The sequence below is a fragment of the Gavialis gangeticus genome, unplaced genomic scaffold (genome assembly GCF_001723915.1).
Source record: "Gavialis gangeticus isolate Ggan-Ray unplaced genomic scaffold, GavGan_comp1, whole genome shotgun sequence".
Taxonomy (NCBI): Eukaryota; Metazoa; Chordata; order Crocodylia; family Gavialidae; genus Gavialis; species Gavialis gangeticus.
Window position 1 is genome coordinate 253,441,111 of NW_017729032.1, and position 15,701 is coordinate 253,456,811.

The window sequence follows — 15,701 nt, forward strand, 5'->3', positions numbered from 1 at the left end:
TTTAGATTAGACATCTGCAAGAACTACTTCACAGTTAGGGTGGCTAGGAGCTGGAACCAACTTCCTAGGGAAGTGGTGCTGGCTCCTACCCTGGGGATCTTTAAGAAGAGGCTTGATGACTACCTGGCTGGACTCATTTGAGTCCAGTCTTTTCTCCAGCTCAGGCGGGGGGCCGGACTTGAAGATCTACAAGGTCCCTTCCCACCCGACTTCTATGATTCTATGATTCCCATGAGACTATGTCTGTGTGCAGGGGTGCAAGGTCCTCTTAATTCATCATGGTCCCTTTCTGCTTCAACTTGTAAAAACTGCCATTCTTTCATAGAACTGCTCCTACTTTCCTATAATCTTGCAGCTTCCTGTCGTAAGATCTCCCGATTTAGCCCAAATATGACTATCTTCCCTGGCAAGCAACCTCTCCCTTGATAAATGCATTTTCTGGACAAGTGTCAGTCTTTTGTCTAGAGTACTTCTATTGGAACAGGGGGCCATAAAAAAACTTCTGTTCGTACCATACTATTATTGCCTTTGAATTGCAGCTCAACATGGATGTGGAGACAGAGAAATTCTAATTGGAGTCTGCAACTTGATAAAAGTATCTACAGAGAGCTCATCCTCACATACAGAATTCACATATTCTCTTAAACACCACAGCATGAAGCCTGAGTGAACAAATTCAACTGAAATCCAAAGAAGTGGACAGGAATAACATCAGAAGCTACCTCAAAGTGCTCTTCCTTCACCAGCTGGCCTGGGCCATCAGTACTGAAGCACCTGTATGTTCTGCCCTTGATCAAAGATGGCATTAATGGTTAAGGGCATTATTGATGCCCTGTCCTTACAAGTGAAGGCTGCTTTTTTGCAAGTGTTTAACTACTGAGACAAAGATGAATAAATAGCATTCCTGAGTAGGCTTCATTTGAGCAATTCTTCCCTTTTAAATAACTAATGAGAAAGAACAAACATTCTACATCTGATGAACTGCCGATACAACATTGCAGGGTTTTTCTAAAACAAAAATGAACATGCTTTATTTTGTTGAATTCTGTTTCCGACGAAGTACTTCATAGAAGTAAAAGACTTCTGACACCTGGCAAAGCACTACATAACAGGATTTTCAAACAAGTGCAAATAATTTAATCTAATTAATTTCCATTAAGATGTATTGTTAGGACCTAACCACTGGTTTTAAACTATGCAAATATATCTTAGATATTTGACTTTATTATATTTGTCATAGGAGGAAGCATTTCACTCAAGCATCTTGGCATCAATGTATATGCAGTTACAGAGTAACTAATGTCTTGGAAAGCTCATCCTACCCCATCTTCACTGAGTCTTGAATGGCACTTGAGTCCTGAGTGGCTTTGGGCTTCAACCAAGAAGTCAAGAAACAAATCTCTCTCTCTCTCTCATGTTTGCCACAGCTATCGATATTAGCAGTTGTTGCATCCAGCCAATCCTTGCTCTGCTTTAGGTGTAAGTGATGTCATCAGCTGTTGCAGGAAAGGCAGAGCTATTACCTCTGATCTTAGAAGCTGAAAAAGGTTCGGGGTTCATTTTTAAGACAAAGTGACAGTGTTCCAAATAAAAAAATTTCCATTAGGACAGCAAGACCATTTGGGTTGTAACATGCTAATGAAATCCATCTTCCCATCTGCTTCTTTGGAAATCAAGAGTTCAGTCATTTGGCTAAGACTGAGTCTTGGATGGGGCGATAGCTGGATATTGCTGAGTCCCAATAAAGGAGGAGTACTGCTGGTTGTCTGTGCAAAGTAAGCATAAGAGAACGAACAGATGGCATCTGTTTATTTGGAGCAACATATTCACTTTTTATTATGAAAGTGTGCAGTCTATGAGTAGGCCTCAAGCTAATTTGGAGATTCATATTACAGCAGCAGTTAAGGGCATATAGCTACATGGCAGTATAATGTTGAAAAACCTGAGATTGATCCAGATGTGCTAGCTTAGAAACCAGAAGCAGTCTAGCTACAGAAGCATGGTTCAAAAGCAGAGCAGATGTTTTTGCCCAACAAGAGGGGATGTAAGCAGCCTTGAGCTCATACCCTTCCAACTCCCAGCTGAAAAATCCAGCCCCAGAGCTACCAAACACCTTGGCTGAGCCTTCTTGTCTCTCCATCTCATTGTGTGGTGGCCTGAGGTGTCACGGTGGCCCAAAAATGGGACGGAAAAAAAAAGAAATTGGCCATACCTGAGAAGGTCCCTCTGCCTAGCCAGAGGCGGCCTTAGCCAGCATTTCCTAGCACAATACCAAGCCCAGAACCGCCAAGTGTATAGACCACCCTTTTTCTCAGACTCCTTGGAGCACAGTACATGTGCAGTGAGGCTGCTCTTGAAGCTGCCCTAATTAAAGTGCCCCCCACTCCAAGAGCATGGTTATAAATGCCCCCTATGAGTAGGGAGCTACCACAATGGTGGTGGAAGTGCTCTGTACAGCAGCTCCTTTTAATCTTACTAATTTTGCTATGTACTTCCCCTCTTCCCCCCATACCTGATTGGCAGAGGGGCCCCAGCAGTCTGGCCACTTCCAGCTGATTGGTTAGGAGGCAAAAATCATGGTTTAAATTATACCATGGGTTTTGCCTCCCACAGGTGATTTGTCAAGGGGCTCTGGCAGCCCTGCTGCTTCCTGCTGATTAGCCTGGAAGCAAAAACCATGGCATATTTAAAACTGTGGTTTTTGTCTCCCAGCTGATCATCAGCAAGTGGCAGGTTTGCCAGGGCCTATTGGATAATCAGGGATGGGTTGAATGGGGTGGGGGGGTGCAGAACAAAATGAGCAAAATGAGCAATTCTGCCCTGATTTTGGTAGGTCCCTACTTAAGAGGTATGGGCCAAAGGATCTCAGTAGCCCCAAAATTAAAAGGAAAAAAAAAACAACCCTAAAAATTTGGCTATACTCAAGAGGGCCCTCTGCCCAACCAGAGGAAGTCATAGACTGCCCTGAACGTGTGCTCTGCCAGCTGCAACACCCAGCTTACAGCCACTATATACAGCAGCATACTCTTTGGTGTGCCTCATGATCTACCTCTTGTTGGGCTGGACATTGCACAATGAAATGGGCCAAACCTCAAGGGCCACTCAGTGCCCCAAGCACATTTTAGCTGGACCAAGCCACCCATCCTCACAGAGGCTCCTAGTCCTCAGACTGATGCTTCAGCTGGGAGCAGAGGCTTGACACACAATGCTGAGGTCCAGAAGTGGGGTTGGCATGGCATGCCAAGCCCTGCCACTTTGTGCCCTGGAGTTCCACCACTGGTCATGTGAGCTCAGGAGCCCTTTTAAACAATACTTACATCAGGGGAAACCAAACAAACAAAATCTCAAAACTTTGGCACCTCTGCCTGGGTATAAAGGGCCACAGAGAGCCCTGAACTCATACCCTTCACTCATACCCAGCTACAATATCCAGCTCCAGAGTCACCAATCATATCAGCTGGTCAGTCTTCTCTCTCAGATGTCTCCTTAAGTAGTGTGGGGTGAGGGGTCATGGAAGCCCCCAAATTTAAAAGAAAAAATGGTCACACCCAAGAGGACCATCTCTTCTGCCAGAGGAAGCTGTAGCAGTCTTAAACACATACACTTAGCTTCCCAGCCACAACATCCAGCCCCGCAGCCAATCATATCGGTTGGACAGCTTTCTGTCTCAGATTTCTTAGGCAGTATGGGCCAAGCCAGACCCAAAATTAAAAGAAGAAAGAAAGTTCCTCATCTGCACAAGGACTCCAACACCATCTGATAAATATTTGCAGGGTCTCTGCTCTGTACTCCTGCTTGTTCATCTGCAGAATGGTAGTGAAATGGGAGGAGGATCTGGGCCAGTACAGGTACTTTGCAGCCTGACCCTGTTTGCCTTTATGGCATCTATAGTGAAAGCTCTCCCTCCTGATGGTAGTCCAAGAAGAGGTGTATTAGAAACCTGGTTTCTTGATGGTCCTTCAAGGCCAGAGAGCTGTCAGGAAGCAAAGGTAGAGATAAGGTACAAAGCCTATTCCTTGTCTCCAAACACCAGCATCCATTGGGTGCCTATAACACACCCAATGCCTGCTTTGACACATTTTAATTAGCATGCATCGGAGCAGACTCGATTAATTAGCATGCTTTAGCAGCCTTGGTGTCACATGTATTCAGCATCTCCTTGCTGCAAAATGGTGGTGAGGGTGCTTTAACTAAAGCTCCTCAAATGAGCTTTACTTAAAGTACCCCCACTGCCATTTTGAAGCATGGGATGCTGAATACACAAAATGCTGTGGGTGCTTTAATTAGAGCGGTTTCCAAGAGCTGCTTTAATTAAAGTGTGCTCTCCCCCTACCCCCATGGCATGTGTAAAGATGCCCATTGTGACCAATTCCCCCATAGCAATCAATTAAGATGAACCCCTTTTGATGACCCCTTTTACGACCATCACTTTCCATATGAAGAATCCTTCTCCACCCAGCCCAGGGCTGCCTGTGTCTTGTGTGCGCACCTTCCCAGAAGACACCAGCGACAGTAATGATGGGGAATAGGATCATGATAGCGACAAAGAGTGGGTGAGCAACAAGGATGATGGGGAGGAAGAGGATGAGGAAGATGACATGGATGAATGACTGGGGAAAGAAACTGAAGGGTGGTGGGGGTTGGGATTGGGAGGGGAGGATAGAAGGCATGGAGGTGGTTTTGTGTGATTGTAACAGTTAAAGGAGATGGGGAGGGGCACATGGGCATGCGTGTACAGGTATTGTGACAGGGGTGATGGTTAACTGTGGATGCATGTTATGGACTTTCAAGTGAACAGGGCAGGGGGTTCTGGAGACAGCCCTGGGCTGCCGGGGGGCATGGGGGTCAGCTATCCCTGCCTCCGGGGGCATCTCCCAGCTGCATGAAGCTAGAGGTTAGCCCTGAGCTCTGGGTGGAGGGGGAGCTGTCCCTGGCTTTGTGGGAAGTTCCCCTCTGCCCCCAAGAGCTTGGATCTTAGCCCCAAGTTCTGCACAGCTGGGAGCTGCCCCCCAGAGATGGGGACAGCTCCCCTCTGCCCCCAGAGCTTGGGGCTTAGCCAGGCAGCAGGTGTGGCCCCCTGCTGCCTAGACTGACCCGTAGCAATTTGTTCCTGGTCATGGTTTACACATGCGCTTAGGTGCATTAGTTTAAAGCACTATTTTATTGACCTATATCCGTCAGTATTAGCTAACAACACTTTAATTTAACCTACTATGCAGTAATCGCTATGCATGTGTAGACAGTGAAACTTTACTGCTCATTAGTTTAGTCTAACATGCAGTAATGTGCGTGTGTAGACATGCTCAGTTGCAGCCGAGCAATACTTGTTTGGGATTAATTGTCCCACTGGGACACTGACCAGCTGCTTGTTTATTACTACTCTGGAAATCTTTGACTTCTTTTCAAATAAGCATTTTCTGTCACAGGCTCTCTGCAGTCCCTAAAGTTAAGAGGGGGTGATGTCCCTTGTTTATCTCCTCTGTTCCTCCCCACGAACACTGCATTACAGAGCAAAAGAAGATGAAAGAACAAGAGCAACAGGTCACAGTGCAAAAACCAAACCAAAACACAAAATAAAACAACACAACTGTTATTGGGCTGTTGCAGTTATTTCCAAAACAAGTGCCCCCTGCATATTTCAGAGCTAAGATTCAACTTAAAAGAATTGAACACATGGTGGTGGGTTGGGGAGTCCTTTCTCCTCACTAGGACTTGCAGCACCTCTGTCTTTCTCTGTTAGCCTTAAAGATTTGTCCTCCTAAATACTTTACCCCTATTCCACTGGTCAAATGGATTATTTTTAACACTACAGTTTGGAAAAACATTTATTCCTCAAATGGACAGCCACTGCTTTGCTAAAATGCCTTATGAAGGTGAAAAACATTTTTAAAAAACAGAAAGAAAATCCACACTGATTCTGCTAGCATGCTACCTTTGCAGAAGAGATTTTCACCCTTGTAATAAGGACAGAATCCATGTGTTGAGTCTGTCCCATTCTTTTCGGCTTTAGGCTTCTCATTCCTCATCTGTGAAACACTTTGATGACAAATGAAAGCCAATCTTGTGGAAGCACTGATTTTCAGTATATGTTCACTCTAAAGATTGACTGGGTTAAAAATAAAATAAAATAAAAAGATTTGGGGGCTCTCATATCTGATCAGCTTAGCTTGCCAGTAGAATAATGTCTATTGTAGCTGCCAGCACAGCAGGTGTAACCTGGAATTTGACAATCAAGCTGGGCTTTCCAGGGCACATGCCAGTAATCAGTTCTCCCACTGGGGTTTAGCTAATGCTTTGTTGTTGCTCCATAAAGCAAAACAGTGCTGAGCTCACTTTTGCAAACCTTTGTTAGCTTTGCAATGCTGACTGTAGGGCTGGGAGGGCACCAGAATTCCCTTTCTGTGAAAGGATGTGTTGTGGCAAAAATTCTCATTTTGAATTGTTAAATGAGTTAGACCAACATTTGTTACACGAAGGAAATCTTTTTAAAAAAAATCATTTTTGGATTTCTAACTCATTGCAGAGATACATGTTTCTAATGCATTGTAAAGACAGATAGCAAGGGAACAGGAGCCAGGAAACTAGGCTGCTCAACTGCTGATCTGGCCAGCTTCTCAAGCTGATGGGAAAGCGACCTACCTGACGCAGCAGGCAATCTGGCCAATAACTGAGTCCTGAATCCCTGGATTCCCATTAAAATCACAATTGGTGAAGCAAATCTCATCCAAGAAAAATGTTAAAGTAAAGCTGTTCAGTGAAGAGAGAGTTTATGGAGATTCTGCTCTTTTGAATAAGAGCAAAACTTGTAATGACACTTTTCATGACAGCACACACTTTTGAATTTTTTTTCTAGCCAGCTCGCTTTTTTTTTTTTTTTTACCACGTTATACATTTTATTTTGTCTTTCTACCTAAGCTTAGGAGGCTAAACGCCAAATCACATAGTACTTTTGAGTGGTTATAATCAACGAAAAAAGTAGCTAAATGATATTTAATTGGTAAATTTAAGATAAAATGTTATAAGTTTGGTAAACCACAAGATGGTGCTAAATGATTGTAGCAGTAACAGAAAAATTGCAGGGTTATTGCAACAAGGATCTTCCTTTTCACTACTACATTTCAGTTACAAAAGTAGCACCAAACAAGTTTGCACACTGACTGTGAGAGTGGCAATATTTTCTTTGTGTGTGTGTGTGCATATGTAATTTCAGAATCTTGCCCAAATATAATATCAAAGAGTTGCTTCCCTAGTCTTCAAAACAACTGTTAAGGAAAAGCAACTGATACTTCTGAAAGGTAGAACAGTTTTAATTAATTGTCACCAAACCCCCCCCCCCATTTTTTTTGCTAAAATTACTTAGAGTTATGTTCCTGACTCATCTATTTTACACTTAAAAATATCAATGCATCCACCATAAACAATTTTTTTGAAGGGTGAACAGGCTATATTCTTTTTTCATTATTGTAATCATAAGCCTGGATAAGTCAGTTTTGCTTTTGGGCTGGTAATATTTCATGATAACATTACAAAATTTCTATGAAAAAAACAGTAGTGTATGTAGACTGGTCATGATGTATTTTCCATTCTAATTACCATTATTTACTTTTTCCCCTCAAAAGGCCACATTTATACTGCCTCCCTGATGAGTCTGGAACTAACCCCAAGGAAAGAAGCCCTGTCTAGGCTAAGTACAGACAGTCAAAAAGCTTGAGGCTGAAATGATTCAATCTTCACAATTTAGTTTAAACTGTGTAGATTGGACCCATAAGCAAATGAACAGACATTCACTTTTGATTCTGGAAATGTAGCCACATGCCTTCAGTGGCCCAAGCCAGAAGCCAGGGGTGCTAGAGCATGCCCCCCTGCTCAGCTGGAGTAGATAGCTCAGGCTAAGGCTAACCCATCGACCCTGTGAGGGAAGAGTTGCAGGGCAGGTGCAAAGCATCCTGGGATGCTGGGGCACTGTGAGTTAACTTGAATCTGGAGGGGATCTGGGACAGAAATTCAATAAATCAATTTAACCTAAATCATTTAAGTCTGATACTACTCCATCCAGGCTTATCTTAAACCACAGCCATTTTGAAAGCAGTTTATATACACTGAATGTGTGTTGTGTTACAGATTTGAACTGATTTCTGATCACTTATACTGGTTTGTGTGTTATTTCTGTCCTTAGCCTTACTCACTCCCACTCTGCATACATGCAAGCCTGACAATTTGGCAGTATATACAGTGCAGCGTGGTCCTGAGCATACATCCCAGCAGAGTAGACACAGGCCACATTACTTTGAATTTTCTCAATTCAAAGCTGCAAATTAAGCAAGAACAAGAAAAGTTAACAAAAACAAGTGCACCATGTATGTTTCAGATTTTTCCCCTCCAAGTGAAATAATTTATTAAGAGGCAAAATGTTATTATGTACTGGTTTTTATCTAAGCCTCTACCTTTTAATAGGTATTACTGGTAGACTCCTATAGGGATCTCAGATCATCAAGAAATTATCCTCCAGGTATATTTTCACATGTCAGTAGTTATTCAGTTATTCCTAAAGGCTTTTCAGGCAGACATAATTCCTTCCATTACCGACCAAGTTTTACACCTACTAATTTTAAGGAACTCGCTCCAATTAGCTTTGTCTCCAGTTCTAAAGGGAGCCTGGAGCAGTGCTGGATTTCTCATAAAAGAATTGTGGCATTAGACGTTCCCTAGGAGATGCTGCATATTTGCAATTCCATGGCCTGGTAGGCTAGTTCTCATAAAGACTAAAAGTTTTGCTAATGGACCTTCCTCTAAATTGATGTGCAAGATTTCCCTCATGGTCAGGCATAAATGCTGAAGATTAATATCCAAGAACCAAGAGCCATTCACAAGTATTTGAAAAGTAAAGAATAGCACAAAACAAATGAGTCTTTGCAAATACAATCACAACATCTTCTTCCAACAAAATGTGTTCTGATGAAATGGTCGCATCTGGTGTATACCAATGCCCAGATTTGGTAATATCTTTACTTTGCAGATTGTTTCTGAATCACAGCCTGGAATGCACAGAGTATTACTCAACTAGCAAGTATTTTATTTCCCCCTAATAGAGCTTTCAGCATGCTTTATTGAAGAACCCATGCTTGTATTACCAAAGACATTTAAAGGTAGTGGAACTCTTAAAGTACATTTTTGCCATTCTTGTTGCAGAGAATAGACAGAAATGGTCTCCTAAGACTATTTTATATGAAGAAGACTGCTTTGGCAGTCTGTACCTCTCTAGGATTACTGTAAGGGGTGCAGCCAATTCTGTTCCTATACCATCAAGAGAGCTTGTCTTCCCAGGAGATGTAGAAGGGAAAGGATGGGAGCAAAGTACACTGCTCTAAAACTGCACTCTATTTTCCATAGCTCAAAAGGGGTCAGAAGATGCAGATTGAAGTTGAAGCAACCCCAAAGTTGTTCTGCTCACACCGGAGGTCATATAGGGAACAGGATAGCACAGATTATATATTAACCACTAATATTGCTTTAAGCTACTACCTTTTTCTCTACCTCCCATGTCTCCACTGAACACAGGGATGGGAGCAGAGGAAGAGGGGTCCTACCCCTAAAATTATAGGGAGCACTAAGGTGGGAACACTAACATGTGAGAACCAATGTTTGGCCCCACAGACCCCTAATTAAAAAAAAATCTTATTGCTACTCCCCATATCAGATCTCCTCTCCAGTTGTAAAGCGAGTCCGATTTGGACAGGAAACTAGTGAGAATTACATGTAGACCTAAAGAAATATTTCTGTCAACAGCCAACCAACAATAAGAACACTGTTACTTTTAAAAACAGAGCCAAGACAATCACACAGGATTGGTCATTATCCTCTCAGCTCTACTGGGCTGCAACAACCTTTCCACAGTAACAGCTCATTCTAGGATGGTGTGTTACTAGTTTACATTGCTTGCTCAGTTTTCTCATCTTTAGGACTAAGCAGTTGTGTTTAGCCTTTGGCTGAGCTAAAGTACTATATTGGAAGTTATGTTTCATTAGTTTTATTACCCCCTGTGAAAGTTTTACTTCCTCTCACTGCTTTACATTTCAGGTTGGCAACTGGATGCAAGCAAACTGCCTGAAGTATAGAAAACATAACTGTGCCATAATATATAACTGTACATGAGTAGGTATGCTACTTTAGGGTATTACTAATGGATACATTCACTTAATAAGGATTGAGTCAGACCCTGATTATTTTTTTGAAAACTTTTATCTCTGCTTGAATGCCAGATGCAGTTATACATATACAACACATGGTAGAGTGAAAGGCACTCTTTAAATGATATTGCAGCTCTCATTTGCTAACTGGATCTTACAGAAATAATTTATATCTATATTTTCCAGGAAAATAAAATAATATTAGAGTTAATGAATTATTCAAGTCCATGAAGATAGCCTCCTCTTTGCTTTCTAATGCATGTCTTCTTAATACATTAAGCAATCAGATTGTGCCACTTATACTCATATCGACAGTATTTTCAAAGAATTGCTATTCAGAAGTTACTGCTTAATGCACATACTCACTGGAAGAGTATCAGAATCCATCCTTAACAAAGCCAAAATTTGCAAAGGCAGTTGTCTAAGCATAGGCACTCACTCAGTAGCCCAGTTCTCAGAGGTAAAGCATCTCAGTTCACAAATTGCAGTACTTTTGTATTTGCAATGGCTCTTCGGCTGTAGACAGATGTCTTATTTAAAGCAGTCCCATGTTCTGACTCAGTTCAAAAGAGAAATGGCACAATCATTTATACACACAGCCTTTCCAAGTTGCATTGCTGCTTCCCTGCCAGTAGGTCGGCAGCGAGAGCACACAGCTTGGCAGGCTTTTTGCTGGAGTGCCTGGCAATAAGCTTACAGATGCAAACCACGATATCCTATGAAAAAATATTAGCACATTTTATCCTGCACACTTCACTGGTGTTTGAAGCAGGATAATGGACATGTGCTGTCTAGCAGATCCTAGGACAAAAGGCTTCCTCCCAGGAAAAAAGTGAAATCTGTTTCAGTCTCAGGTAATTTGCATTCACCATTTTAGAGGATGAGAAAGTATTATAGCAAATGCTTGTAAACAGCCGTATCAGTTTGAATGGTTCTATTGGGATGCTCCATTTTCAGAGAGAGAAAGAGAGAGGCCACCTTTGGAACCAGCAGAATCTTTCCAACGAAGTGAAACTTTGACTTGAACGCACACCTTTCCTTTGTCTTCCTTGACATTGGATCAGATTCTGATAGCAGCCTCTGTAACTGAAACTAGTTTGTGCCCAGCCCCTTTGAAGATTGACACTTTCTGATAAGGCTGGAAACTCTGAAGTGTGTTGGTTCTGTAAGTAAGTTGCAAAGTAACTGCATTTCCTCTCCCAACCAAAATCATCAGAGTCTTCCATGGTGAATACAGGAGTATCTGAAAAAATGTACAATATCTTTCATGTGGGAAACCCCAGGAGGCATGAAGATTTAGGTATGAGATTACATTTTTCAATATGCAAAATGCCTATTTGCAGGTCTAAAAGGTTTAATCAGATCTTATGAAGTTAAGCAAGTTAAAAGCATTTTAACATGAAAGTATATTGCAGTGCTTGGAAAAATGCTTTAATGTTGATAATACAGGATCTCTAAGGTGACGAGAATAATTCTCAAAGAATGTGCAAGAAGCTGGCAAAGATCTTGCCCTTAAAAGTGTGGCTGAGTGGGAATGTGTGACACAGTAAATTAGTCAAGCACTGAACTTTCATCTTTGGAGTCCTGGTTTATACCTTACTTAAGGCATTAATTAAAAGTGTCTTGGGTATCAGTTCTTCACATAATTAAACCTTCACATTTACGTGAAGTGTGACCCTACATCACAGCCATTTTTTTTTTAAGTAGAAACTCTGAAGTGCCTAGCAGAAAACTGGTTAATGTTCCACTCAGATGAAGGTATACAATTTAGACCTGATTAGTGAAAGCACATTAATGCATGTATAGATGTGACCTGGCACTAACTTTAGTGTTAGGTCTGCCCAGCCAGTAAGGGCACATGGCAAGGCTGCAGAGACTTGGTAGTCACTTTAGTGCCAAGTCTCTGCATGTGTAGACACCTTGCAAAAACTGCTTAATGCACATTAAAAATTTAGTTGTGCATAAATGCACATGTAGATGTGCCTTATGATTAGGGCCAGAACAGACCGTAAAACATAATCCCTTTCCAAAGTCTGAGGACTTGAACAAAATGGGACCCTGATCTAAAATGTCTTTAACACTTGTTAAAGATAAGAGCTTCTCCATAATGGGGCTGTACATCTCCACTGCGGTCACTTCACAGAAGGGTAAGGTAACCTGCACTCAGCTGTATTGCCACAGCTAGAGTGCTGTTAATAAAGCTAGCTTGTTCCAAGCTAGTTTGGGCAGTTACTTTTGTGGCAGCAGTATAGACAAACACTTCAGCCTGTATGAACACTGATTCTGATGCCTGTGATGTGTTTAAGTTTCCAATTCTAAAAACCCTGCTCAGAGACAGAGGGTGGCAGCCAGCATATTGAGGAGGATGCTGAAGGAATAACCAGAAAGGGAGAAAGAACCAGAGACAATGGAGTGACAAAAGCAAAAAAGGGACAAAGTACCAAAAAAGAAGAATTCAACTGATGTTATTAAAAACAGCAAAGAGGTCAGTGGCAATTCGACAGGGTTAGAAACTCTTCAGATTTGCTCCTTGCTTGGTAAATTACATTTCACAGAGAAATTTTGCATTGGTTAAAGGCTAACAAAGCATTCACTACTAAGCAAAGCCTAAGGAATCTAACTGCTGTTCTTATCTTAACAGTGTTGGCTATTATTAAAGATGTGCAATATCCTTTCTAATGATGCATTCACACAGAATAAAGTAGCTATAGATTTAAGAAGAAAGCTTTTAAAATAAATAAAGGCAGCTTGGTGTATGTGGTCTCTTACAATGTACAATGTTGGCTGCTAGGCAGGAAACATACTTGAATTATGGCAACTACTGATGTGTCACATATACAGACTTAATTTCCACTGTAAGCTCTAAACAAATTACTAATTTTACATGCAGTTAAAACTTCCAATCAAGACTCTGTTTTCAGATAACTAAATATTAAGGGCCATCTCTGGGATGCAGTCTCAATTTATTATCACCTCAATGTCTCTCTCTCTAAAAAAAAAAAAGAAAGTAAAACGTAGTATTGAAAGCAACATGGCTCTGCTGCTGCAGGGATTTGTATTAGTTTGGCAGTGATTATTTGGCTCTGTAACTGGTACACTATGCCTGTGGTAAATGATACCTATGTAAGGCCAACATAGCTCAGAGGTTATAAAAAGTGGATAGAAACCAATTCTATTGCATATGTTCATTACTTCATATAAGGATACTTGCATCCAGAAATGCAGAGAGCACAACAGGAGGTACTAGAAAAAATTCTGTTGGTGACAATGAATGAAGTAAAAGGAAATAAAGAATTTGGCCCCGTACCTTCATTTAGAGGTCATCCTTGGTTGTAGTCATAATTAGAAACTCACATTTCCAGTTCCATTATATCTGTATACATTTAGTGCCCCTTTGCCATCCAAAGTGCAGTTAACGTAATTGAATTTAGTAGAGGATGCGGCTGCTAAATAAAGATGTATGAAAATTTCTACTGCAGAAGTGTTTTTACCTGACTAACTGCAGGATCCAGTGTAAAACCACTTCTCTGCTTAATGAGCAGAGACTAATGCATTATAGAAGCACCTGTTTATAATTATCAAATATCTGGTTTCTGAACAAGTGGGAGTTTAACACTAACAGCAAATCCCTGTTATCCAATTTATACAGACACAAACCAGTCCACATTGCAGGTGTAGGATATGTACCATTTCCAGGGGAAAGAAAGGGTTTAAGTATGTACCTGATTGGAGCAGATTATAAAATGCAACAGCAGTTTCAGAGAAATAAATATCCAACTTTTTCTGTTTTCATTTGTTCCTGACACAACTCATTTCCACTGCCAGCCCCACCCAACTTATTTAAATATACAGTACAGAAAATATCAATGTGTTGGCCCTTTCTAGCCCTCAGGCATAAAAAGAAGTGCTGGAAAGCACCAATCTCAAAAATCTCATGTGGCGGACTAACCGATATACCCTGGCACGCCTGGGCTTGGAGAATTTTCATTCTGATTGGTGGAGCATGACCACCAATCAGGTAATGCTGGGACGGGGCTTGCCCCACCCCTGCTGGGGGGGTGGGGGGAGAGAGAGTGCGAGGAGAGCCCTGGATCTGGTTGTAGCCTGCTCTTTGCAGGTCCAACAACACTCTGGGATAGAGCCTCTGGAGTGAATAAAAGGAGCTGTGTGCCCAGCACATGGGAGACACATCGAGGGATGGAGAAGAGGATGGGCAAAGAAAAGCTGGTGTGAGCTGGCCAGCGGGTAGAACCAGTGCCTTGAAGAGCCCAAAGGCATCTCTTTGCGAGTGGGAGTGGCAAGCCGCTGCGTCCCCAGCCCCACTGTGGGGAATGAAGTGTTGGTGCATGGCTCAGTGCATAGAGCACCGACCCTGGGAGCTGTTCGAGGCAGCTTGGGTCTGCAACCCCCAGTGAGCGGCTGGGACCTTGGTGCACACAGCGGTGCATGAAGCCCAGACCCTGGGAGCTATATGAGGCAGCTCAGGTCTGCAACCCCTGGCAAGTGGCTGGGACCTTGGTACAAGCAGGGATGCATGAAGCTTGAGATCCTGGGAGCAGCTTGAGGCAGCTCAGGTCTGTGATCCCTGGCAAGCAGCCAGGGAACTTGGTACAGATGGTGCTGCACAGAGCTAGACCCTGGGAACCGCTTGAGGTGGCTTGGGTTTGCAGCCACCAGCACGAGACTAATGGCTTGGTGCAGGTGATTCTGCATGGGAGGTCTGGGGGTGGATTGAGCCCTGGCACCACACAAGGTGGCCCAGGCCTCCAATGACAGCAGAGGGCAAAGCTCTCAGTGCATGCGATGGTGCACAGGGCCACCTGCAAGCGGCAGCCCCAGCTGAGTCAGTGGCCTAGGAGGCCATGCCCATGAGGAGCAACTCGGATGACAGGACGAGGACAGCCCATCCAGGCCATGGAGTCATGAGCTGTTGGGGAAAGGATTCCCACAGGGGAGGGGAGCTACCCCAGCTGTGAGGTAGTTTATCCTCGGGAAAGTTTGAGCTAACCAGTTGTTGAGGCACCTTATACTTTGTAGGAGAGTGCCTCCTAGTCTGTAACACTGCACCTTATATTTTGTGGACATTTTAACTTTGTTTATTAGTTGTTTAATAGAGTGTTATGTATAAACTTCTTAAGGGATACTGCTGGGACCCCTTCCCTGATAGTTATATATACTTACTGTTACCAGATTTGCCCATTACTTTGGGGTGTGCTCATTTATTAGGGATACGTTTCTAGGGTCTTGGTAATTCTGTCAACGTGCTGCTTGTGTTACTTGTGTTCTATATGCAGCTGTATGTCTCCCTTCTGCAAGTCCTCACCCCCAATGGAGCTATCTTGCAGAGGAGTCAGTTCAGTGGGGCTGGGTTCCTCCAGTCCCCAAATCAGTCATACACACAAACACACACAGATTAAAGTGACACGCCTGACCTGGCCAGATTGATCAGCATGGACAGGCTCACACCCTCATATGCCAAGAATCAGTTCATCGGGAGCAACAATAAACTACAGT

At 42.7% G+C, this 15,701-nt stretch overlaps 1 long non-coding RNA gene across 1 annotated transcript in view; it reads left to right on the forward strand.

Moving 5' to 3' along the window:
* Window positions 1–14,915: 14,915 nt before the first annotated feature.
* Window positions 14,916–15,701, forward strand: part of LOC109302472 — a 15,082-nt gene continuing 14,296 nt past the window's right edge. The window contains exon 1 of the long non-coding RNA XR_002098797.1: window positions 14,916–15,369. This is a non-coding gene — a long non-coding RNA (uncharacterized LOC109302472). The remainder of the gene's footprint in view (window positions 15,370–15,701) is intronic.